Source organism: Pleurodeles waltl, chromosome 2_1, assembly GCF_031143425.1.
Source record: "Pleurodeles waltl isolate 20211129_DDA chromosome 2_1, aPleWal1.hap1.20221129, whole genome shotgun sequence".
Taxonomy (NCBI): domain Eukaryota; kingdom Metazoa; phylum Chordata; class Amphibia; order Caudata; family Salamandridae; genus Pleurodeles; species Pleurodeles waltl.
Genome location: NC_090438.1, coordinates 646,603,587 through 646,628,599, shown reverse-complemented (window position 1 = coordinate 646,628,599; position 25,013 = coordinate 646,603,587).

The following is a 25,013-nucleotide window of genomic DNA, read 5'->3' as shown; positions in this document are numbered from 1 at the left end:
CATGGTCCTTCCCCAAACAAGGAATACAAAATATACTCAAGCAATGATAAGCAGGAAAGCTATGTTGCACCTATTATCCTAATATGCATTATCTTCACCTAAAACATACATATGGAGAGTGTGATGTATAAGTTATGTAATACCCTTTGTAAGTTCAACTGTAATGATTCGAGCAAGGATGCCTAATCCTGTCACCCACACTAATGAGTTAAATTCTTTAAGCTCAGGAGTATTAGTTGATTTCAACAAGCACCTAATCACCAAATTTGCGGTCTGAGTCCCCAGCAAGCAGCACCTATTAGAACATCACAATCTGATTCAGAGGAACTCAATATTATAACCCATTACTAAACATACCTCTTATAGTACAATATTCACTAGCATTCTAAGAAGAACAACACATTACCACATCCATTTAGACAAGATGACCCAGACTAAAACATTCAACCCTAATGATTGCACATTCATAACTTCAAAATGTTATATGCCAATATCAACTCCTTACACATCCAATCTTGCCCCAGGTGGTGGCTATGTATGTGTTAATCCTGGCTCCCTGGACTGATCCCCAAATAACACTAACACATTAATAGTGAATAGTTACCATTGTGATGGTACAAATCATAAAATTTTATTTGCACATGCAAGACATTGCACACTTCCCAAGAGGACCACAGTCATTAAGAGATGACCATTCATTATATCTTAGATGCCCCCCCAAGTGTTAGTAGTCCTCAAAAGCCACTAGTCTTCACAAGAACCAGCTCTCATATCAAAGCATCATTAGGATCATGGTCTTTCATAAACACCACGGGGCATATTTATACTCCGTTTGCGCCGGAATTGCGTCGTTTTTTATGACGCAATTTCGACGCACAACTAACTCCATATTTATACTTTGGCGTTAGACGCGTCTAGCGCCAAAGTCCATGGAGTTAGCGTCATTTTTTAGCGTGGACACCTACTTTGCGTTAATCATATGCAAGGTAGGCGTTCCCGTCTAAAAAATCGACTCCGAGGCATGTGCGTCGGATTTATACTCCCGGGCAAAATTCACGCCCGGGAGTGGGCGGGTCAAAAAAAATGACGTACGGCCGCTTTTGCGCCGTTTTTCAGCACCTGCAAAAGGCAGGCGTTAAGGGACCTGTGGGCTCTGAAGGAGCCCAGAGGTGCCCTCCCATGCCCCCAGGGACACCCCCTGTCACCCTTGCCCACCCCAGGAGGACACCCAAGGCTGGAGGGACCCATCCCAGGGACATTAAGGTAAGTTCAGGTAAGTGTTTAAAAAAAAAAAAATTGTGGCATAGGGGGGCCTGATTTGTGCCCCCCTACATGCCACTATGCCCAATGACCATGCCCAGGGGACATAAGTCCCCTGGGCATGGCAATTGGGCAAGGGGGCATGACTCCTGTCTTTGCTAAGACAGGAGTCATTTCTATGGGGGTTGGGAGTGAAAAAAAATGGCGCAAATCGGGTTGAGGCGAAAAAATTGCCTCAACCTGACTTGCCCCATTTCTTGACGCCCAAGCCCCATATCCCCCTACGCCGGCGCTGCCTGGTGTACGTCGTTTTTTTCCACGCACACCAGGCAACGCCGACTAACGTCATTGATTAAATATGGCGCCCGCATGGCGCAAGCCGGCGCTAATTTTTTTGACGCAAAACTGCGTTAGCGCAGTTTTGCGTCAAAAAGTATAAATATGGCCCCACATCTTCATCACCTCCTGTAAAACTCGAGATCCTTATCATAGTATGTGGCGGAAATGGTCAGCAAGCTACTATATGCTCCGAACCTGCAAAATTAAGCAGAAAAATGCAACTTCAGACATATTCAAATGCTCAGCAAAACTCACACAACAGGTTCTGGTCAATCACACTCCGTAATAACAATCATGTCAGCCATCCTAGAGTATGCAAAGGTGTCTACAAGAGGGATGCATAGCCATTGTCGCCCACACCCTCATCTGTTCTTATGACCAAATAAGCCAGACAATTTAACCAAGGCAACTCATATCTAACTATACGTTTAAGAGATAATCATTTCAAGAATTGGATTGAAATAATGCATCAGTTCACATCATACATGTGGCCCATCACCCTAGGACATGTTATCTGCATAAATGTGTGTTGACCCTCATGGAAAATATGCAGCATTATACAAATTTAGAAAATGCAACACTTCTCCCATACGCAGATTCTCTCCAAATAAATCAAACTCACAAAATATGTGTAAAGTGTGATGGTCATCTGAAGTATAACCCATACCACTGTGGTTAAAGAAAAAACAACGCTTTCATCAAAAAGTGACTATTTAAAAAAATATAGCCATAAAACATCAATTCCCATCATGCATGGCACCTTTTTCACAAAATTGTGTCGGCCACCTTGGAATGTAGCCAGCACACTCCCAAGTCCTGGAAATGTGACATATAATCCACCCATAAATACTCTTCATAAAATAAATAAACTAATATAGATTCCCAATCACATCACAAAAACAACGCGGTAAGTAATCAATTTGCAACGTACACAGTACCCCTCACATGATTTCTGTAAGCAGTAATGGTCATCATTAAGTACCACTGAGACCACTGAAATTGTAAGAATACAGCACTTTCTCCTGTTCATATATTCTCTTCATTTGGGTGCAAAGATGCAGGTTCACAGTTTATGAGTTGAAGAACAAACTATCAGTCCCACTTGCGATATCTAGTAGTCATCACTGCCATCCATAATATAAGACTTGTTTTATCCAATTGTGCTGTCCCAATTTAGATCACAGCACCATATGCTTATGTAATAATGGACTACAGAACATACACTTCAACTAACTAGCAAAGGGGTCATTTGTGTTACAGAAAATAGTGAAATTCATCATCCGTATTGTGGACAAGCTCAACTCAGCGCAGGTAACAAATCCAACTTGCTTTATTGCGTCACAGCAATAGTTCCCTATCACCACCTCTCACCCCCACTAGTATATGATCAATACCATGAAACCAAATATCAGTGTTTCCAACATGATGTTGCATGTAATGAAAAGATATGGGGTACCTCAAGTCCTTATTTCTAAGGGCTCGCAGATGTGCCTGTATTTGTAGCCTCAATAGTGTAATATCACTTTCAACATAGATCCTATTGCATCCACAGACATTCACATACATCACATATTTGATGGTACAGTTGATAAAGTGATGGATATCATACATTCACTTGGTGTTTTTGGACACTGACAAGGTATAACTACATGCAATGTCACTCCTTCCAAGGCAGCATGCACTGACTCATTCCAGGTTAGAGTGACCTAATCTATCAGTAAATGCACATATCTGTTGTGAATACCTACACACATCCTAAGTTCAGTTAAACCTTCTCTGTAGCTGAATAATGTGATCAATGGAAACGCTAAACATATTTCTACTTGGAAGTGAGCACACTTCTTTGGGCTACTCAAGATGGCCTTTTTATGATCAAATTAAATTTTTGGCAAAAACATTTCTGCTGGTGTAATTCGCATGTGCCACACATATTGTGCCAGACACCAAGCCGACACAGCAGTTGTAAATGTACAACAACATAATATGGTGGGTGTTGCGTATTTTAGTATTTTAGTCTGCTAAATGATGTCTCAAACATATTAACAGGTGTCCTGTTGGCCTAGCCACATACCTTTCATATCTAGACATTCAATCTGTGAGCTGGATAGCACCTTCATTGTAGACTTGCAGAAGCAGCCAAAGTATGTCATTATCTGAGTGTGTATTGTGTCCATACCACGTCCTGTTTCAGGAATGCAGACAGATAATACGATCTTCATGTTTGGGCAAAATCTTTAAAAACTATGTAGGTTACATTTGCATAGGACTGTACTATTTGTAAAATCAAAAGCCCTACTACACAGCTACCTATGTTCAGCCAAGCATAATGCAAACTGTGATACACACAAATAATGCCAAGGTGTCAACAATTCACAATATGCCTGTGCACCTCACTAAAATATAATGCATGTCCCATATGTGCACAGTTCACATACACATGCAATACATCCAATTCTTCAAGCATGTCAGCAAAGACAATTTGAGCAAGAAAAGTGAGCACTGGAAGTGTTTACCTGCATTGCACAATTCAATACATTGTACCACACGCAATAGGCTAGGGATGCCAATCAAAACACATGCATTGGCCTTTTGCAGGACGCAATGCACCCAGAGCATCCATCAGATCCCAAGCATCAAGACCAGTGCAGCAAAAACAATTATTTGTGTATTCATGTGTGTTGTGCTATTTCTCTAACGATGAGTCAGGGAAAATGATGCATTAGTAGAAAATGTGATGCATCCACACAGAAAATGATGGAATGGCTCTGCCTTGCTGTAAACCAGGAAGTATGTAGTTACTTTCACTTTCACTTACAGTCTTTTTGTCTGTGCTGGCTGGTGGAGGTGTTTGGTGTGTGCCCTTGGATTGCATTTTTTGGTCTTGTTAGTGTCTGTGCTGTCCCTGTTGTGTTCCAAAAGTATTATTTGTGTATTGTATTTGTATTTTGCATTGCTTTGTCCACTGTTTTGTTGGGTGTTCATCTATTTAGGGGTTTGTAGTTTTAGGGGTGAGGGGAAGGGTTAGTTTAAGTTTAGTTATAGGTGAGTGTATTTAGTTTTGTTAGGAATATGTCAGGGAGGGGCAGAGCAAGGAATCTGTTGGAGGAGGAGTTTGGGGGCCTGCTGTGGCTCTTGGTCCACTATCTGCCTAAAATGATTGGGACAGCGGGTATGGTGAGTCAGGGTTACCCTACCTCAGAGAAAAAGGAGTAGTGGGAGAAGGTTCGCTTCCACATGAGCTGTGTCTTTGGCATCCAATGCACTGTCCACCAACAGAAGCACAGTTGGGCAGATGTGGCTAGCCGGGAGGCAGATCTTATTGATTATTTGATTGTTAGGCCTATTGATAAGTACCTATAGTCCATAGCTTGTGGCTGTGTGTCTTTTGCAAAAATCTGTAATTGCTTTTTTGACTGAAAGGGTCAGATATTTTTTGGGGAAGTATGCCATGATACCAGCTAACTCAGTTAAAAACAGAAACCATGCCAGAGGGCCAGGTTCACAGTGACATAACAATAGACCAAACATACCATTCATTGCAGGGGAGGCACAGAGGTGCTGGGTGACACATCTGGCAGTGTGCAGGGTGTGTTGTCACCTGTTCTGCAAAGTTATTACTGAGTACCAACTTTGGGGCCACCCACCATGCATGTTCCAGGGGACCACACTCATATTTCATTAGGACACAAGTTGGACAGGGTGTTTGGTTCACGCCCAAATATTTTGACATAGATGTCTTTTAAAAGATGATCACAATTTCTTAATGAGCCAAAGCAGGGCATGAATGGCAAATGTTTATTTACCATGCACTAGTAACATGTAAGGAGTTAATTGAAGAGAAAAAACAAGCATGTTGACTATCTGAGTTGTCCATCATTGTTCACAACACATACTGAGTTGAGAAGGTCCCAGCAAAATACCTTGCAGAGTGTTGTTTGTCAAATTACTCCATTCACAAAGCTATCTAAGCCAGGCACCCTTGCACCATGTAGCAAGTAAGGATGGTACATTTTCTGCACTCTATGCACCTGAAATGTGATTAGTCTGATGTTATCTGTAAACACTGCAACATGTCATACACATGCTCATCCTTAAGCCAAGTCAACTTTGTTATATGCTACATGTCTAGCATGCAAACAATACCAGACATTGGCGAGGTCAATGTACTGTACTTGATATGTACACAGTGTACATTTTCAATATTCACAGAGCAAAATAACATGTTTTTTTCACATAGGTGGACTTGCATCCTACTCCAATCCTGAGGTGGACACCTTCCTGGATCCCAATGCAACCAGTGAGTGTCACCTGAATTCTGTCTGTATTCTGTATGTATTGTATGTGATCTCTGAAAATGGTTGCATTGAAATGTGTAAGGGGTATCATTATTCACTAGAAAAATAATTTTACATGCATGTTGCATCATAAGTGAAATAGGACAAAGTTGCATGTGCAATAGATAGGGAAAAATGCCAATGTGGATGTATTGCTAATCTGTGTGGTCCCACTTGATGGATGGCTCAAAATCTGCTGTTGTAATGTTTACTCAGATATGGTGTGGATGTCTATGGCACATGTACTGTCACCAGCACCAAGACCATAAGGTGGTCATAATTTTAAATGTCTATCACCCATAACATGTACAGAAAGTAATAAATATATTCAAAACATATGTGACAGAAAAGTTGCATGAGATCGGCTGGGAGTTTTAAAACACAGTAGGTTTAACAAAGTCCAAATTTGAGCAGGACACAGATGAGGTTGGGATGTAAGACATATATCAGACAACCTTACCAATAGTCAGCATTACATGTTTATGTGAAACTATACACAGCGAACATCTTTAAAAATGTAATAGTCCTACTATCCTGTGTTCACATCACACTATGCCCATAAACACAGAATATGTTTCTCATCGCTACCACAATGAGTACAGTGTGAAGGATTCAAGGCATGTGCAGACATTCATGTCATTCAAACAGGACAATGTTTTGGGATCCATACATGTGCCAGTATCTAGGTGTTTAGCCAAAATTTGGAATCCATAAATGTGTGTGACTGTGCGAGGAGGCTATGCCTCACGTAACAATGTTCCTTCCTGGGATACACGCTACATATGTATTTGTGAGATTGCAAAGTGAAAATTTATCATTTTATAAAGCAATACCAGTGGCCAAATGACATATCCCTTGTGTTACTGTGAGTGTGTAACTACAATGTCCATTGCAATCATTTACTTGGATCCACCACTTAGCCCACATTTATCATGATGTGTGGCAACTGTCATCCAGCATCATGACTTCCTGAGAGATGGGTTGACAGAGGAGCAATTTGCAAAATGCCATGGTGGACTTAAGTATGTAGGAGAGAAAAACTCTATGTGAACATGGCATTGGATGATTCAACTTCAATCTGCCTGTAAAATACACATTGCTAGAGTAGTTGTCCACATGGCAATGTATTGACATTTTGTCTGGCAAGTCTAGACAAGATGTGGGGATTCCTACCTCAGTGCTGACAGAATAGGTATGGCTAGATGCAGCATGTGTCAGCAGTCCACACATCATAATGCAGTTAAATGCCTGACTTATGCACTCATATACCTAGTGGCTATATTTGACACATGCTCATACCTTTGTAGTGTGGTGTGAAAAAAAGGCCATTGTGTGAAGGTCCGCATGCACGTCTGCACTGTGTTGTCCTTATACAGCACATTACATAGTCCACCTACTGGTGGTGTTACCCATACTAGCTCCCAAAAAGCTGTGAACCTTGATTCAATTTTGGTAAATACCTGCAATATTAAGCACAATATACTTGTATTACTATGGTTTAAGGTTGATTTTGGCAGAAACTACAATTTCATACACCTTCAAGGGCAATGCTTGAGTACTTTCTTTACATTAGGAGAAGTATATATTTCTCATGATGGTTGGTCATTTTTCTATCAGTAGATTTTTTTTTGTTTAGACTTGCCACATGCATTGTTTTTGTAACTTGAGACTGTTATTGATGGTAACATGTACAAGTTCAGATTTCTCTGATACATATTTCCTTCCTCTCCAACAGACAACATGATGTCTGACTAGCAAACAGCTTATGTTATAAGGTAGGAGAGATACTGCCACATCAGGTACGTTGCCCAGGTCTACCGGCACACGGAACCTCAGCACATTGAACGGAAGATGGCTGGGACATGGACGTATGCACCAACAAGAGCCGGAGAAGGCACATACCAGCCAGGATGACTAAATGCCCTATCGTATTGGATCTGTTGAGGTCCGGGACCCTCCACTGCTCAGCCGGCAGAAGTGTAACTCTGTGAAACATCTATGGAGAAAATCCTGTCTCATTTCAATGGATTCTCTTAAGGGATCTTCAAAACATGATTGTGCACTGTAAGTGTCACTCTTGCTGTGAATGGAAACACAACCCAAATTAGGTATTCAGATACTGTTGCACTGTGTGTGTAAGTTATGCTACATATATTGTATGGATGATTCTGTCAAACCATTGTCACTAATCAAGTATGTTTTGGGTTACACAAATATGCCAGTCACTCACACACTCAACCTTTCACCATTTTATTGTCACAGAAGCGTTGTTTGCTGGCCAGTATTCTGATTGCTAATTGTTGCACTTCATGTTTGTGCCTTGGGTAACTATGTGCTAGTTTAGATGTACATAGGGTTCACATAAGCTGTTCCCCTTTGACCTGTGTAGGTTTCTCATGTATCTAAGAAGCACAATTCCCTTTAGATAATAGGTAGTGTCTTTAGGATCAGCACATCCACAATAGTTTACTTAGTCCAATCATCAACAGACATTCAACACGCATGTTGAAGATAGTGCATTTATGTACATATCTGTAAATATGAAGGATCATAGTAGCATTTATTTCAGCATCAATTCCAACATTGTTTTAGAGCTAGAAGATTTCCAGACAGAGTCCATGGGGGATACATGTCATGTGCCATGTGAAGAAGAGGAGTATTCCAGTTAGGAGGAGATCTGAATTGCCATTAGAGAAGGCAAGCCACATTCACAGTCCACAAATAGATAATAGCATCAGGTGGGCAAACACAAAGCAGACAGCGCAATATGACAAGGGCAATAGCATGTTACTCAACATAAGCCCAATGGGAAACTAGCCAAAGGCCACAGACCAATGTTAGTGGGATGTTCCCCGCTTGAAACTGGGAAGGTCTGCATGTTCCGCCTCTGATGTGCGGTGTGACTCCTCCAAGGTCGGTAGTGTTTGTGCAGGTGGCATCTGAGTCATGCAGACATCCAGGGGCTAAATATGTGGATCCCCTTCCCCCAGCAGTGTTTGCCTGTGCTAACAAGGAAGGCAGCCCAGTGCTGAGAAGGGCCTACTTGCTTGTCAGCACAGCAATGATGTCATGGTGAAAGGCACCCATCATTGCAATATAGGAGTGCTGCTTCCACTTAATAGATTGAAGGATGGTGCATATAGTCACCAGATAGGTGGCAACATCACTGGTATAACATTGACAGGGCTCTTGTTGTTGCCTGTGCCTCATGACACCAGGGAGGTCAGCAAACCTTGTTTCAATCTCTGGTGTAGAGAGTAGGTGCCTTTAATTGCATCAAAGATGTACTTATTGGGACTGAGACACCTACACACTCCCTTCAGGGGGCCACAAAGGTCTCCATCCCCACTGCACCTCATCCAACATCTGCAGCTGGACTCCTACCGCTTGGCAAATACAACCAGTGGGTCTTTGGAGTCCCATGTTGGCCTGGGACTTACTGATGGAGTAGGTTGGGTTGTAGGTGGTTCCTCTGGAGATCCGATGAGTCTGTCAGCTCCTTCCCACCCCAGAGAAGATGAGACAATGTAATACAGGATTTGTTGAAGCTTGTCTTTGTCCATGGGGGGCAGGATATCATTGTCAGCAGGTTGATCATCCTGGACAGGCAGCTGTCCAGGAGAAATTGTTTCTCCCTCTGCAATCAAATGGATATATGTCAATGCTGATCAATGCTAAATGTTGACAGGAGTTACCTGGCTTACATACAGTATTTATCCTCATTCACTCTCATCTCAATATTGATGTGTAGTACCTATGTGGCTTGCATCTACATATAGCAGTATATGTGCATTGTTCACATGCCACTGTGTGACAAGGATACTTGTTTCTCGAATACCACACATTGCAACACAGTTACACAGCTTGAAGGCCTGCCCTGCGAGTGCCTATATGTTGACATAAGGTACACATCGAGCATGGAGATTGGCACTTCTTTTCATGATGGCTATACCTAATGTTGTTTTCACTTATTTACAGTACTATTTTGCTCATTACACCAATATTGTCCCAAGTCAACAGAGTGCCAAGCATTTTATATGGCCACTACTCAGACCACAGCTCTTGTGAAAGTGAGCATGGCTTTTTGATGTATTCAATTTGATCCTGCTGTCAGGCTTACACACACTACGTCATAGCAATCTGCATTGTTGTGCTGTCTGGCATACACATTGTGCATTCATGTGGGCAAGGTTCATATGGGTCATGCATCCACACTACTCTACACATCTAGCAACCTGCTACACTGCAGGAATGTGTAAGTGTGTGTACTTGCCATGGGTGTGCTATCCGTCACCAGTGTGCACTACCTCTGAAGGGATATGCACATTCAAACTAGGTAGATAGCTAGCACTGATGCTCACCCCATTTCATCATTGTCAGAGTTGGTTATCTGCTGCGTATCACACATTGTTAGACTTAGAACCACTCACTTGAATGTGCCATGACTCCTCTGGCAATCTTCATTTAGACTCCACTAACTGTCACACACAGACGGAACCCTCATTGTTAGAAAGGGGTCTCTGGTTGGCCGTTAGTTTGCACTCTGTCAAAGCAGGGCCCCTCCCTCTAGTCATGGCAATGGAGATACACACTTAAGATAACCCCTGCTCACCCCCTTGGTATATTGGCACAAGCAGTCAGGCTTATCTCTAAGGCAATGTATAAAGTATTTGCACCAAAATACACAGTAATACAGTGAAAACACTTCAAAATAGACACCACACCAGTTTAGAAAAATAGTCACTATTTATCTAAATCAAACAAGATCAAAATGATAAAACTCCAACATACACCAGGAAGGTTATTCATTTTTTGATTAAAAAGAGTCTTACTCCATAGAAAACAATGAATGTGTTGATGTTACACAAACTACCTGTTTTGCATCAAAAATAAAGCTGCATGGGCAAGCGTAGGTTGGAAAAGTCAGTGATGCGTTGATTCCTTACTCAAAAGTGAGGCCCTGCGGCTTTATTTTTGATGCAAACCAGTTATTTTGTGTAACAACAATACATCGGGCTGGCACCTCGGATCCTGCAGGTTCACATCGCTTTTGATGCCCGGCGATGATGCATGTAAAATCCAGCCACATGTTGATGAGGAACCACTCTGCACAGGGCTTGTGTCAATTTCAGCAGGTGGGTGTTGCGTCATTTTTCCAGCCGTGATGCAGGTGATGCATTGATTTCCCAGCAAGCGATGCAGGTGGTGCGTCGATTTCTCAGCGACGATGTAGGTGATGTGTTGCTTTTACAGCCGCATTACAGGTGATGCATCCAATTTTTCACCACACGGCTCCTCTGCGTGGATTTCCAACTTTGTTCTACCAGCTTCACCTTTTAAGGGCCCAGGGACTAGATAGGGCTCCACTTGGTAGGGTAGGGGTCTCAGCAGAGAGTCCAGGTGCTGGCAGAGGAAGTCTTTGATGGCCCAGAGGCTTCAAAACAGGAGGCAAGCTCAGTCCAAGCCCTTGGATACACTTCACAAGCAGGAATATACCACACAGTCCAGTCTTTGTCCTCTTTCAGGCATAAGCAGCAACTGTAGGCCAACCCAGCAAAGCACAGTCACCGGAAAAGGGGCAGTACTCCTCCTCCAGCTCTTCAGCCCCAATGTTAACCTATTAGAGAGAGAGGCCTTGCAACAGGGAAATCCAAATTTGGTAGTATTTCATTCTTAGGACATGTAAAACACACTAGCACATGTCCTACCTTTAACATACAGTGCACCCTGCCCATGGGGCTACCTAGGGCCTACCTTAGGGGTGCCTTTCATGTATAAAAAAGCAAAGTTTGGGCCTGGCAAGTGGGTACACTTGCCAGGTTGAATTGGCAGTTTACAACTGCACACACAGACACTGCAGTGGCAGGTCTGAGCCATGTTTACAGGGCTACTCATTTGAGTGGCACAATCAGTGCTGCAGGCCCACTAGTAGCATTTGATGTACAGGCCCTGGCACCTCCAGTGCACTTTACTAGGGACCTACTAGTAAATCAAATATGCCAGTCATGGAAAAGCCAGTTACAGATACAATTTACACAGGGAGCACTTGCGCTTTAGCACTGGTAAAGTGCCCAGAGTACCAAAACCAGTAAAATCAAAGTCCAGCACACAGTCAAAACATGGGAAGCAGAGGCAAAAAAGACAGGTGAGACCATGCCACGGATGCCAGGTTTAACACTGATCATACGTTGACTCGCATGTGACGCCAAAGCCTACAATTACATTCACCACTTACAATTGCCTAAAATGACTGAGTGTATTTGTGAGCTATGTATTGTGCTGGGCATACACATGCTAATAGTTTTGATACTGCATGACATGACCCTGGTTTGCCACACAACTTTACCAACACTTCTCACCCTCAAACCATCACATATTCCTGTCCAAAATTACGGCAACATAGCTCATCCTGTCACATCTGAGTTCCCTGTTTGTCACTCTCCTGCTTAGACATATGTAGCCTGGTACGAGATTTCTTCTTCCATCCCCCTCGTGACACTTGCAACATCTTCCCTCAGCTGCACATCACATGTGGGATGTAATATACCTATGCCGTCTTCTATGTCAGCTCTTCACAGCTGCAACAAATATGTGACACTATCAAACAGAGCATTGTGTGCATATCTCTGGGTACCTTGCAGTACACACGCCACGTCTCACCTCCTTGCTATGCAATATGCCCCATTTCAAACACAATTACAGTTCAATGTGCTCAGCTATACCTACATTAAACTGCACTACCAGGGGCCAACCTGTCTCACACACCATCTACTTTTTGATGAAACACAATCTCCCTATTTTGTGCTTCACTTACATCACCCCCTGAGAGCTCTTATATACCAGAATTTAGCGTGTTGGCAACCATGACAGACGACACCTGTGTACTTACAGCCCACACATCAGTGCAGCTGTGTGCAATGTAGTTTAATTCTAGGGAGTAAGAGGTATACTTACAAGCTCCATGTGCCACCAGTGCAACATTTGTTTACCACACCAACGGTGCAGAGGGCAGACTCGTATATATGAGGCCACTCAAAGGGTATTTGTGTGCCTTTGATTTGCCTCATATATATGGGTTAAGGCCAGGCAGGGAAAATGGCTGTGTTGCCTTACTCTGTGGAAGGGGGGCATTCCATGGGCATTGTGGAGTCCAACGCAAACTCCCTGGGTTTTGACTCGTTCCCAGATTCACAAGGATGTGTACACCTGGAAATTCATAAAACACATGCAACTCCCCAGGGCAGGCATATCGAGGAGAAATAATTTTATTTCTCCTTCTTTTTGCCTCTTTCTATGTGTGCTTCATTCTGCTGTCTAGATGGGAAGAGGTAAATGTCTCCATGGATCGTTTTTGTGCAGGAAGGTGTGCATACCTAGGCAACACAATCCTGCGTGAAACATGTGCAAGTGTGCCTGTGTTGATGGTAGACATTCAACAGGGTGCCAGCACTGTGGCTAAGGAGCTGGAATGCACATTTCATTTCTGCCCTTATCCTGTGGTGCAGAGCAGCAAAGCATGGTCACTTACTGTGCTGCCCTGGGCCACAATTGTTGTACTTATGACCCTCTGGATGTGGCTCTGCACATGGCCCTATGTGGTGGTACTTCACATGCCCAACACTTACTCCCTTTTCAGGTAAAACATTGATCCTCTGACATTCCCATTCCATCCCATGGCTTTGCAGTCCAGATTTGTCTGCATGGCCCCAAGACAAACCCATTAACCTCAAGGTGCAATGGGGAATGCATTATCCAATTCAGGGTGGTCAGGGTTCCAGTGTCCTGCCATGTTATGGTGTTCCAGTCCAGATCTTTTGATTGGTATTGCAGGACTTGTAGTGCTGGACACTGATGTTATACATTGCCCAACAAATACCAAAATCCAATGGTGTAGCTGGCCTAATTCAGCACATCACACATGGACTGAACACACATGACTGATGTGGACTGAGTTCTGCAACATGTGACTATTTTTTTAAGCTGCACTTCTATGATGTGTGACTGGACATGTGGCTACCTCCATCCCTTTCCCTTACAGTCAGCGCAGTTCAGCACAGAAACGTAGCTGAGTCTGACATATTTGGTGATATGTCCCTTTGGCCTCTTACCCTGTGTGTCTTGTTGGTCCTCATAGGCTGCATTGTCATGTCCTTCCACTTCTGGAACCAACTTGGCTGGATTAACTGATGCCACCAGCTCCTCCAAGAACATTACCTCCTTCTGGACCTCGAGTCCCCCTCCTTTGGTCCACATGGCAGCCTTCAAGTTGCTGGCCAGTTTATTCTTGGTCCTGCACTTGTAGTCATGCTAGCACTTCTTGCAGTCTGTTGCTGTCCTTTTGCCTTTTCATACACTGTTTATTTTATCCATATGGAGTTCCATATGGCCTCTTTCTTCTCTATTGGCAATTTTGAGGTGACAAAGAGTTGATTGTCATGCTTTGTCACCTCTGCTATGGGTATTTGATTCTCTTCTTTAAAATTACTCTTCCACTTTCTCTTCCATGGACATCTTGGCTACTTCTGGGACTGTTGGGGTTGTTGCCCTGGCTGCTGCTGCCTGACTCATCTTTTCCTTTCTGTGTATGGGTGTTGGAAAAGTAGCTGATTGTAGAAGCCATCTCACTTTTTACCCCCATATTTAATGGATACTGGTGTTTGGACTCTGATTGTGCCCATTGCACTGTTAACCAATCCTAGGGCCATTGCTCTGTTTGAAATGGTATGTACAAATTATGCATAATTATAATTGGCTCAGCAGCCTACCTACAAGTCCCTAGTATATGTAGGGCATGTAGATTTAGGGAACCCAGCGCAGATAGGGTGCACTGTTGTGGTCTCTGACATTATTGCAAAAACAAGCCTGCCTTGCTGGCTGCTTTTAAGTTTAATGTTTAGCCCAAATTTGACATTGGCATTAAAAGTACTTCTAAAGTATCAAACTACCTTATTTTACATATGTCACCCCTAAGGTCTGCCCCAGATGCCCCAAGTGTTGGGTGCAGTGCAAAAAAGCAGGGACCTTGCAAACGATGTAATAAGCCCTGGTGAGGGAGAAAACAGCCAAAGCCTTTTTTCGCTATCGTAGTGCATTGGCACCAAAGACTAACATTGGGAGGCTTTATTTAAAAATAATAAAGCCTCACTTCCACTAGAAAAGGGCTAAATATATAATGTTTGGTGTCAAAAAATTGCCAGTGTAAGATTTAATATAACTAGTACAGATAAAGAGTTTTGGAACTCTTTCTGAAACCAAAATCAGTCCTGTAGTGCCCTTTCCTGATTGGTCATCCTCTGGCAGTCTGAGCCAAACTCCCTTAATGAGGTGTGGAGTGGCTTCGGATAGAACAAAGGAAGCATCTGGTGGGAGGACAACTGCTGCAGAAGATGGCAGAGAAGGAAGGGGATGGAGTGGCCAAACTGGAAAGCCACCAGGGACAGAAACTAGACCTCTCCTATTGCCTGCCCCCTTAGCCAAATGGGAGCCCCAGTAATTAGATTAGGAGAGAGGCTGGAAGGGCTGTGTTAGGGAAACGTAGCCACACCAGTGGGTGGGCTCAGCCATGTGTAACCTACAAGGAAAAATGTTCTCCATGATGGATTTTAAAAGAATGTTGCTTTCTGGAATTGATTTATGCCACACTTTGCAGGAAGTAGTAACCCCAGGGTGGCAACCTGCACCCCATTGGTCAGGATTGCCCCCTGCTTGCAAGGATAAATAGGGCAGAGCTGTCTGGGAATTCAGATCCCTGCTGGAAGAAGATGCTGGAGAAGAAGGACTGCCCTGCTGAACCCCTGGTCTGCACCTGAAGGACTGCATCCAAAAGGACTTCACCAGCTGCACACTCTGGGCTTCACCACAAGAAACACTTTGTCTTGCTTCTGCAACACCAGGATTGGACTCCCTGTAAGCTACACGTACAAAGGAGATGACTAGAGTCCTCTGCATCAAGTCCTGCAGAGAAGAGCTTAGCTGACCAGTGTCTAGTCACCATTTGAGGATTCTGACCAGAACCATTTTGGCAACTTCGAAGGAGCATCTCTGAGCTTCTGGAACCTTGGATTAAGTTTGTGGACATTTCAAGGACTGAAAAATGACTTCTGGAAGATGATCCAGAAGTTTGGAGCAACTTTGTGAAAAACCTCCATAAGATGACCAACCCGCTGACGAGAATCAAGCTGGTGATGTCAAACTGCGACCTGGCCTGAATTTCAGGTTCATCTCATGAGCTCATGAGCTTTTCCTTCTCAATGAGACTTCCAGGAGTTGACTGGCAGCTCGTGCTGAGACAAGCTGATGACATTGGCTTGCAAGCCGGCCTGAAGAGGAGCCTTGACCAACAATGAGGGAAAAACTCTAAAAAAGAGACTAAATGGGAAGGTAAAATTTGGACCAAGGCCTACCGCTCAGTGTATCTGACTTGGGCTCCATCGTGGTTGGCCTAAAAATTTGACTTGAGCATGAGCAGATATCCCAGTTGGCCCAAATTTTTTTTAGGCACTAGAAAGCATATTTTTACATTTGATCTTTAATTAACAGTACTGCCATAATTTTGATTATTAGTGTAATTGATGTGGGATTCCTGTTGTGAGGCAGGAGATCTACCTCCAGCTAATGACATAATTCAATAATAGTTTGCCTATTCAGTCTAAATTATTTGATAATATTTCGTTCTTCCATGGTGGCAAAGCCTGGAAATGGCCTTTAAACTTGAGGTTGTTGTCTACTCACTCTAACTAGGTTCAAATGTCTGCATTTAGAAATAGAATTTGTTTTAAAAAATTGGCAAACCTGTTTTTTGGAATATTTAACACAAATATCATGATTTTTTTAAAATGTATTTGCTTTCTCAACATAATTAAAACAAATATTTATTAGTGATTCCTGAAAAAAACATTTTTTACATGTTTAATGTTTGAGAGAAATGTGTAAATAATACATTTAAACTGCAGGATTTAAACATTCTTATTTTTTTTGTTCAACAAAAATTACATCAACTTAAGTATAAACAAAAATGTGCAACTATCGCATTCAACAACAGTAAGGCAATACATAGTTTTTTGTCTAAAAAAGTTTGCATTTTGTATATGTAAACAAACTAGTCACCATTTTGAGTGGTAGTGACACACCTAACATTCACAAACAGACGATTTCACAATCTATAATGGCAGGCACCTCAATGTGGAAGTTGACCGGATAGTGGGTGTGAAACTGCATGATAAACACAGCCATAGGTTAACATTTTTTAAAGCAACATATGTAAGCCAGTGGATGTGTTTGTCCATGTTGATAGCGTACGTCATGTAGATGTACACAGTGTTTCAAAAAAGCTGACATGATTCCTAACCCTGCAATGAACAACACCTCCTCAACTTTGGCTGCTGTTTCAGACCTCTGTGAGCCACAGTGCCAGGAAAAGAAAGAGAAAGGGCCCCAAACCTCTGGCCAGAGGAGCTGGAGTTAGTTGTTGGCTACAGAGATCCTGTCCCTATACAGCAAGAAGTATAGCTCACCAGAGCAACAGGTATATGTTAAAATACAAATGTGATTCTGACTAATGTTTGTTTATTTTAACATAGGCTAGAATGTCTTTTTTAGTTCCTGAGTGAAGTATAACACATTAAATTAGACAACACCACATTAGTATGTGTTGTGTATGTGTGTGTGTATATATATATATATATATATATATATATATATATATATATATATATATATTTAACACTTTCAGGTAAAATCTAAAAAAAAATCACCTTATGTTAATTTAGAAAATATATCATATATTTCATACAAATTACCCTATATGTGTATATTTTTTACATGCCAAACAAAATATTTGTTGCCATATGTATTATCCCACACAAACTCAGCCTAAATTATGTTACAAGACTGAGTTAGTAAAATAAGGACATGACACGCTATAATGGTACTCAAAAGGTTACTGCTGTTTTATTTATTTAATAAAAATTAAAAAACATATGCTATTGTAACTTTTTGAAAGTGCTTGTGATTGATTTCTCAATATAGTGTTACATCAATACAACCAAACAAAAAGTCACAAAACAAAAGAAGGACATCTGGAAGGCCATTGTGAAAAGGGTGCAGACCCTGGGGAGTCCACAAGTGGCACGGCATTCACTGTAAGAGATGGAAAGTACTATGACACTGGACCAAGAAGTCAGCAGAAGTCCAGCTCGGCTAGTCCTCCCAAAATGCAATGTGTGTACAGCGCACCTTGGCCCTCACAATGGCCTGCATATTTGTGATGGCCTTTCCCCAGCTCAATGGGTAGTTGAGAGTTATTTTTTGAGTTTCTCATGATAAATAGCTAGATTTTGGTACAGCAACAAATTATGGCACCAGCATAAAGGTTAATACATGTCCAACACACAAGAAGAGTTCTCAAAGGTGTAAATGTTGCACAAGGTGAATGATGATATGTTTGCATATAGATTTGTGGAAAATAATACCACTATTACTACCAAAGGACTATTTTGAGCAGACACATTCCTGCCTACAAGACAAATACACCACATTTGTTTGATGTTATAAGAGACACTTGACCAAACAGGCCACAATTTATAATGGTTCCAGATGTGGTCCTCCGTCACAATTGTGAAGGATTTTATGTTAGGTCTATTACAGGTGACATAGCATGAAATGTACTTATGAAACAGTGGATGGTCCAAATGTCACATTTGTGAATTAGTATTATTAACATACAGCAGTGAGCATATGAGCCACACTGACTGCAAACATAAGATTAAATGGTTATATCCCAAATATGTTTTTTGGAAATATTCTTATTTAGAAAAAAAGTTTAATAGCATACAGCTTTTGAAAACGCAGATAGGAATGTAAACACATTGGTGACAGAGTAACACATACCCTAAAACATTTTTTTAGTCTTGTTATGTCCAGATGATAAATCAATAATGAACAGAAATAGGATATGTAAAGGGGCTTTTGTAGGTGGAAAGGTTTGCCACATTTATGTTGGAGTGTCCCATCTGGAAAACTCAAAATCAAGCACAAAATATGACTCATTGGGAAATTTTAGAAATGTATCAAGGTTATCTGTTGCATATTGTGATTTGCATTTTTATTTTGTATTCAAATTTTATATGATTCAGTGTATTAAATATTTACTGGAATGTTGCACCAATTTTGACCTAACGCGAAAACCAGACATTTTTGAATTTTTTACACAATGGTAAAACAAACTACAAATAAATTAGGATAGTTTAGAGTTACATTGTCAATTTTTTAACTCTGTACTGAGTGGATTAGATATGTATCATGCCCTATATATTTACCTATGCGTAAGAAGTAATGTGAAAACCCCCCACAATTATTTCTGAATGTCTTCAACAGCATAAGTAAATACATAGGGCATGATACATTAACAAGCAACTTGAGTACTGATTCAATAAAAATAATTTTAACAATTCAAAAATACTTAAGTTTCTTTAAGTACTTGTTACCATTGTGAAATGCCCCAAACAAAAGAAACAGGATTTCAGTTTATATAAATATTGCTACAACACTGCAGGAAATACTAACACACACTGATTCAAATTTATATATTTTTTTAAATGATAAAAAGTCTCTTTTTTTGCCTTGTACAGACAATGTACAAAGGGGCTTTCAGTTTATATTATTTTTTGTGACATAAGTTCACTATTCAAAACAGCAAATCAGAACCATTCCAAGGTGTTTAACAGTTCCTTTCGGGAACTGGAAATGGTTAAGAGAAATGATAACAAATAATATGTGAGTAATAATGAGAAATTACAAAACTGTGAGCAACTGGTTTCTGAAGATCTTCCCTACATGTAAGAGATAATGGTATAAATGACCCAAAGTTTTAAAGCCTTCAAGCAGGGGGAATATTAAAAGTTTTAAAATGTTTTGAGAAAAAAGTTCATAAGCAGTTATATTTACATGGATACAATAAAACTATTGTATATGTTTTATAGCATCTTCAAGAGAAGGTGAAGGGGACATTGGCCAAGAAGTTAGGGAAGTAGCTGGCCACTGGGTTTTGGGTGGTAAATTATCTGACACCAATGGGCACAGTTCCATGGAGGGTGAGGGTACTGGGATGAAGGCCACCACCTTGTCATTGTCTTTAAAGGCCTCCACAAGTGCCCAGTCACTATTGGTGGTAGACCCTACAGGAACTGTTCCAACATCATTCTTGTCCACCACCCAGATAACAATCTCCACCCTCCCTCTTGCCCCCCCAGTTGGCCAAACCAGACCCCTTAAATAAGCTGAGGTCTCCTTCACCACTAAGTGCGCTGAGTGAGGAGACTATTAACCTTATACCTAGCATCTTTGTAGGCCAGTCTGCAATTGTGAATGGCGTCTATGGCCTTGGTTACCAAATAAAACAAATGGTTGCATTTCTGGATGCCATTCACAGGTCAATATCTGGCATGCAGAGATCACTTACAAAAATAGCCTCCTCACTGACCACAGCCTCCCAACCAACCCAAAGGTCTGCCCCAACTCCGGTCCATTCCTTCACCCAAATCCCAACTTCAACCCTAATCCCAAACACACTCACTTTTGCGTAGATACCCACTCCAGGAAACACAAGCATCAGATTCACATACATATAAACACAAATAATAAAGAAACACAAACACACAAACTACATACACACAACAGATGCCACATTCACAACCACCACCACCAGCACAACCACCATCACACCCACAAACACCACCACACTGACAACCCCCGCAACCACCACCATACCCACAAGCACCACAACCACCGCCACACCCACAAGCACCACAATCACCACCACACCCACAACCTCCAGCACACCCACAAGCACCAAAACCACCCCTACAACCACAACCACTACCACATACACCACAACCACATCAACCACCTCATTATCACACTCATCCAAACAACACACCCACACAAAAGCATACCTACATGCAACACAGCACCACCCAAAACCAATGCTCACACTCACCTGAATACCACACACCTGCAAAAAACACACATCCAGATATACACAACATACACCAGACCCACATGCAATACCCAAACATACAGAAACACACATATCACCCACTCCAGCCCCCTCTACCTACAAAACCGAAACCTCCCTACCCGTCCTCCCCATTGCTTTCTCCCAAATTCATGTCTTACCTCTCCTTAACCCCTGTCAAACCAAACCCCACCCCTCCCAAGAAAGGTCCTTGAGGTGCCTGCTCTCTGTCCACTAGACCCCCCCTTCCTGAGGTGGTCACCCTTTGGAAGTGTGTACAGGAGGCAAGTTAAGGACAACACAAACATAGGCTGTTATCACGTTTAAGTCTTTTGTTATCCTTTTATGTTTTGATTTTATTAAAAATGTATGAGAGAAGTATCTCATTTGTTATTAAAATAGTTTAATTTGACAAAGTTTGTTTGAACATTATTTTTCTTTTACAAATCATTGATTAATAAAAATGTTAATAATTAAACTATGAAATACATATTTTTACTTAAAATTATGACAGTAAAAAAAACTGTTTTTCGTAATGTCTTATTGGTAACTTCAATACACTAGTGATAAGTAGGGTGTGATGATGCTAAAAGGTTTGGTGCAAGCATTCATTATCACGATGGACAAATACACCAAAATAATAACCGAAATATTTGTTTTTGAGTGTTAATTGTAACCGTAAATGTACTTATAGATACTTACTAACCCTGACGTGGCATCAAAATGCTTTTTGGCAAGTAGCACACTACTCCAGAACCCAAAAGGATTAGTGGTGGATTAGTATAGGGAAATATGAGTATAGTATTAGTATTAGTATAGGGAAGTGTGAGTTAATTTGAGCAGAAGACATGTGAGTCTGTTAGTTGGATTGAATAGAATGATAGCGAGATAGATAGGGAAAGTGTTAATTGGGAGATCATAGTAGTAAGATGAGGTTTGGGATTTGTTTGGGATGACTAAAGGAAATATGGAGGAGATAAGAGTCTATAGAAAAGGATTAGGGAGATCATAGTAGTAAATTGAGGTTTGAAATCAGTCAAAGGAGAGATACATGAGGAAGAATTTAGTTGGGTTGTTTTGGGAGATCATAGTAGTAAAATGAGGTGTGGGGTGAGCCAGGAGGTGTAGATGAGGGAATAAACGAGAAGCGGTTATTTTGGAGATCATAGTAGTAGAATGAGTTTGGGATGAGTCAGAGAGTGGAGATAGAGAATAGATTGATAGAGGTATAGGGTGAGGGTGAGACAGAGTAATGCATTGGAGAGGGTGACTTTTTATTTTTTACCTTCTGTAATTTCTCTTGTAAAGCAGGGCTATACTATTAAATATATAGATACATGATTATATAGTAAGGGAATATATGTGTATGTAGTATCATATATTGAGATTTAAAGTTGTATGGTATAAACACAGACTTTCAAGTGTTTCAGCATTTAAGTTAATTTATAACATTATTTTTATTTTTCTTCAATATTTCAACAGTAAAATGCTTGTAGATAAATAGTTAATATAGTGTTTTCCCGGGCTGGCCACGCCCCAATGTTCTAATAAACCTCTAAAAAAATCTGGTTGCATGTGACAAATATACAGGTAACGTAGTCTCCAACAGTAGAAGTGCAGAGCTTTCCTGACTATCCACATATGACTGACTTCTAGGGAAAAATATTGTTGTAGAAAGCCAAACTTACATATCACTACAGGTTCAAAGAGAGGCTAAACTAAGCTAGAAAGTGAGAGAGCCTCCTCACATCTGAATGCGGAACAGACACAGAAAATCTTGAAAGTAGAAAATGGAAAAAAACACTCATTGAACTGTTGTTACAATTGCTTTGTTTCAAACTTGAAATTTGCTGCAACAAACTTGTTTCAGTTACTGAATAGAAATTAAAGAAATTGGGTACCCATTAATTAACATGTGTCCACCAGATCAAGAGTTTACCACTGCCCTTCCACTGCTTGTGCTTTTGGAGCTACTTTTTTCTTGTTGCAGAGCACTCCATAAGAGTGTATGTATTTGCATGTTCTATCATACTGCTTGCCCCTCCCGCTCTCCTTTTGCTGTCCATTGTATGCTTACTCTCTCCCACCTTTCCCCCACTGTCCATTGTGTAGCTTTCTGACTCCCATCTTCCTCCCAAAGACCTTCATGCTGCTCACCCATTCCACCCTCCTCCCACTCTCTGTTGAGTTCCTTGACCCTTCCCAAATTCCATTTTGTTGCTTGATCCCACCCATCTGACATCCCGCAGTCTATGTTGGTCCTGTTCTCATCCGTCATAACTGAAAGTAAGAAAAAAACACTATAAAGCGGCCAATACTGATCACGCAATAGCGTTTTTTTTCCCCACAAAGTCGAGACCTATTGACTTTGCCAATGCTTTTTTGTGAGGCTGGTGTTCTATATCTGCAACATGTTTTATCTGACTACAGTTTCATTCTGAGCTGCATGCATAAACTGGAGTAAAAAGCACTTGCGGAAATATGGACAAGGCACAAAATTGGGTTGCTATTTTCATTCAATTGTGATTCTCCTGCTGCAGTGAAGAATAACACACCAATATAAATGCATAGTGATCACCTGACCACATTCTTTAGCATATGCAATTTCCTTTCACGCATGGATCTGAAAAAATGATTCTCAACAGAGCCACCTGTAACTTCTTAGGTCTGCTGTTAGCAGAGACCTTTTGCTTTTAATAAAATTATATGCATACTATACTTACTTAAAATGGCTTTCCTCCACTTATCTTCATTAATTGGTCTGTTGTGTTTTTTTATGTATTTATTTTTTGTGGATAATCAGTTTCACAAATACACTGTCCAACATAAATCACTGTATCAAGTCTCAAAGAAAAAAAGAAAAACCCAAAAGGAATTACAAATCCTTTCTCCTTCTTGATTTATCCCCACTCCCTTCTGGTTCATTGATGGAGCATCCTCTACTGACTCCTTTCTCTTCATATATCTCCAGATGGCTTCAGATTTTCTCCTTGCCCCTACCCTCTGTGCATATGCTTCTTCTTATCTCTGTACCTAGCTCATCTTAATAATCCAGGCCTCATGGGTGAGAGCACTAGAGTTCTTCCATTTTTGCAGAATCAACGATTTAGCTACCAGAGGGCCAATAAAGAAGAATTGTTGTTTCCGTGTGCCAAGCTGGCAGCTAGCTAGAGAGCTCCCCAGTAAGGTTCCACATATGTCAGGTTTCATCTTTGCTTCTAGATTATTACTCAAAAGCTGCAGATCTTTTTCCAAGAGCTATCTTTAGGGAAAAGAAAGCCTATATGAGACCAGTCTCCACAAGGGTGATTACATCTAGGGCAGCGATGATGCTGGGTACATCTGCTGTATTCGGTGTGGAGTGTAATATAGATCCCACTTTGTAAAAAGGGCCATTCCTTTTAAATTGACTCTCCGAAGGTCCATTTAGTTGAACCTAGCCCAGCCCCTCATGTCTAGCCGTACTTCAATGTATCGAGAAATAGAGTCAAATGCTAGACGTGCAATTGTCTCATGGGTGTATGTGTACAATGTCCAATACCCATTTCCTAGTCCAGTAAGATTTTTTACGAAATGTGCTTTATTAATATGGTAGGAGATTCCACTGCCTTTTGTTTTATATCTAGATAGGTGTTGTGTTATGTGTAGGCGCAACAATCTAAGAGCTATTGGGACATTAACATTTGCTACTTGTTGTCATGTTTTGATGTGGTCTGCAAGAAGAAAATTAAGCTTATGTTACCCCAAGCTGCCCCACGCCTTGACTATATTTGCTGGTAGACTCAAATCAACAATCCTTGTATTTTTCAAAAGAATCTGAGGATGTGTTAATGGGAAATTGTATCTTTCATTTATCTGCATGAATTTTTTGACTAAAATGTTGGGGAGTTTGTATCTGGATTGCTTGGGTGGTTTGGGGATTTCAAGGAATACAGGTACTTGGAATCCAATTTCCTAAAGTATCAATTGTAGATAGAAATAGTTTGATTTGTCTTTCTGTATTGTTGTCCTGTTTAACCAATCCAAACATGCAGCATGGTAGTATTTGTGGATATGTGGAAGTGCAT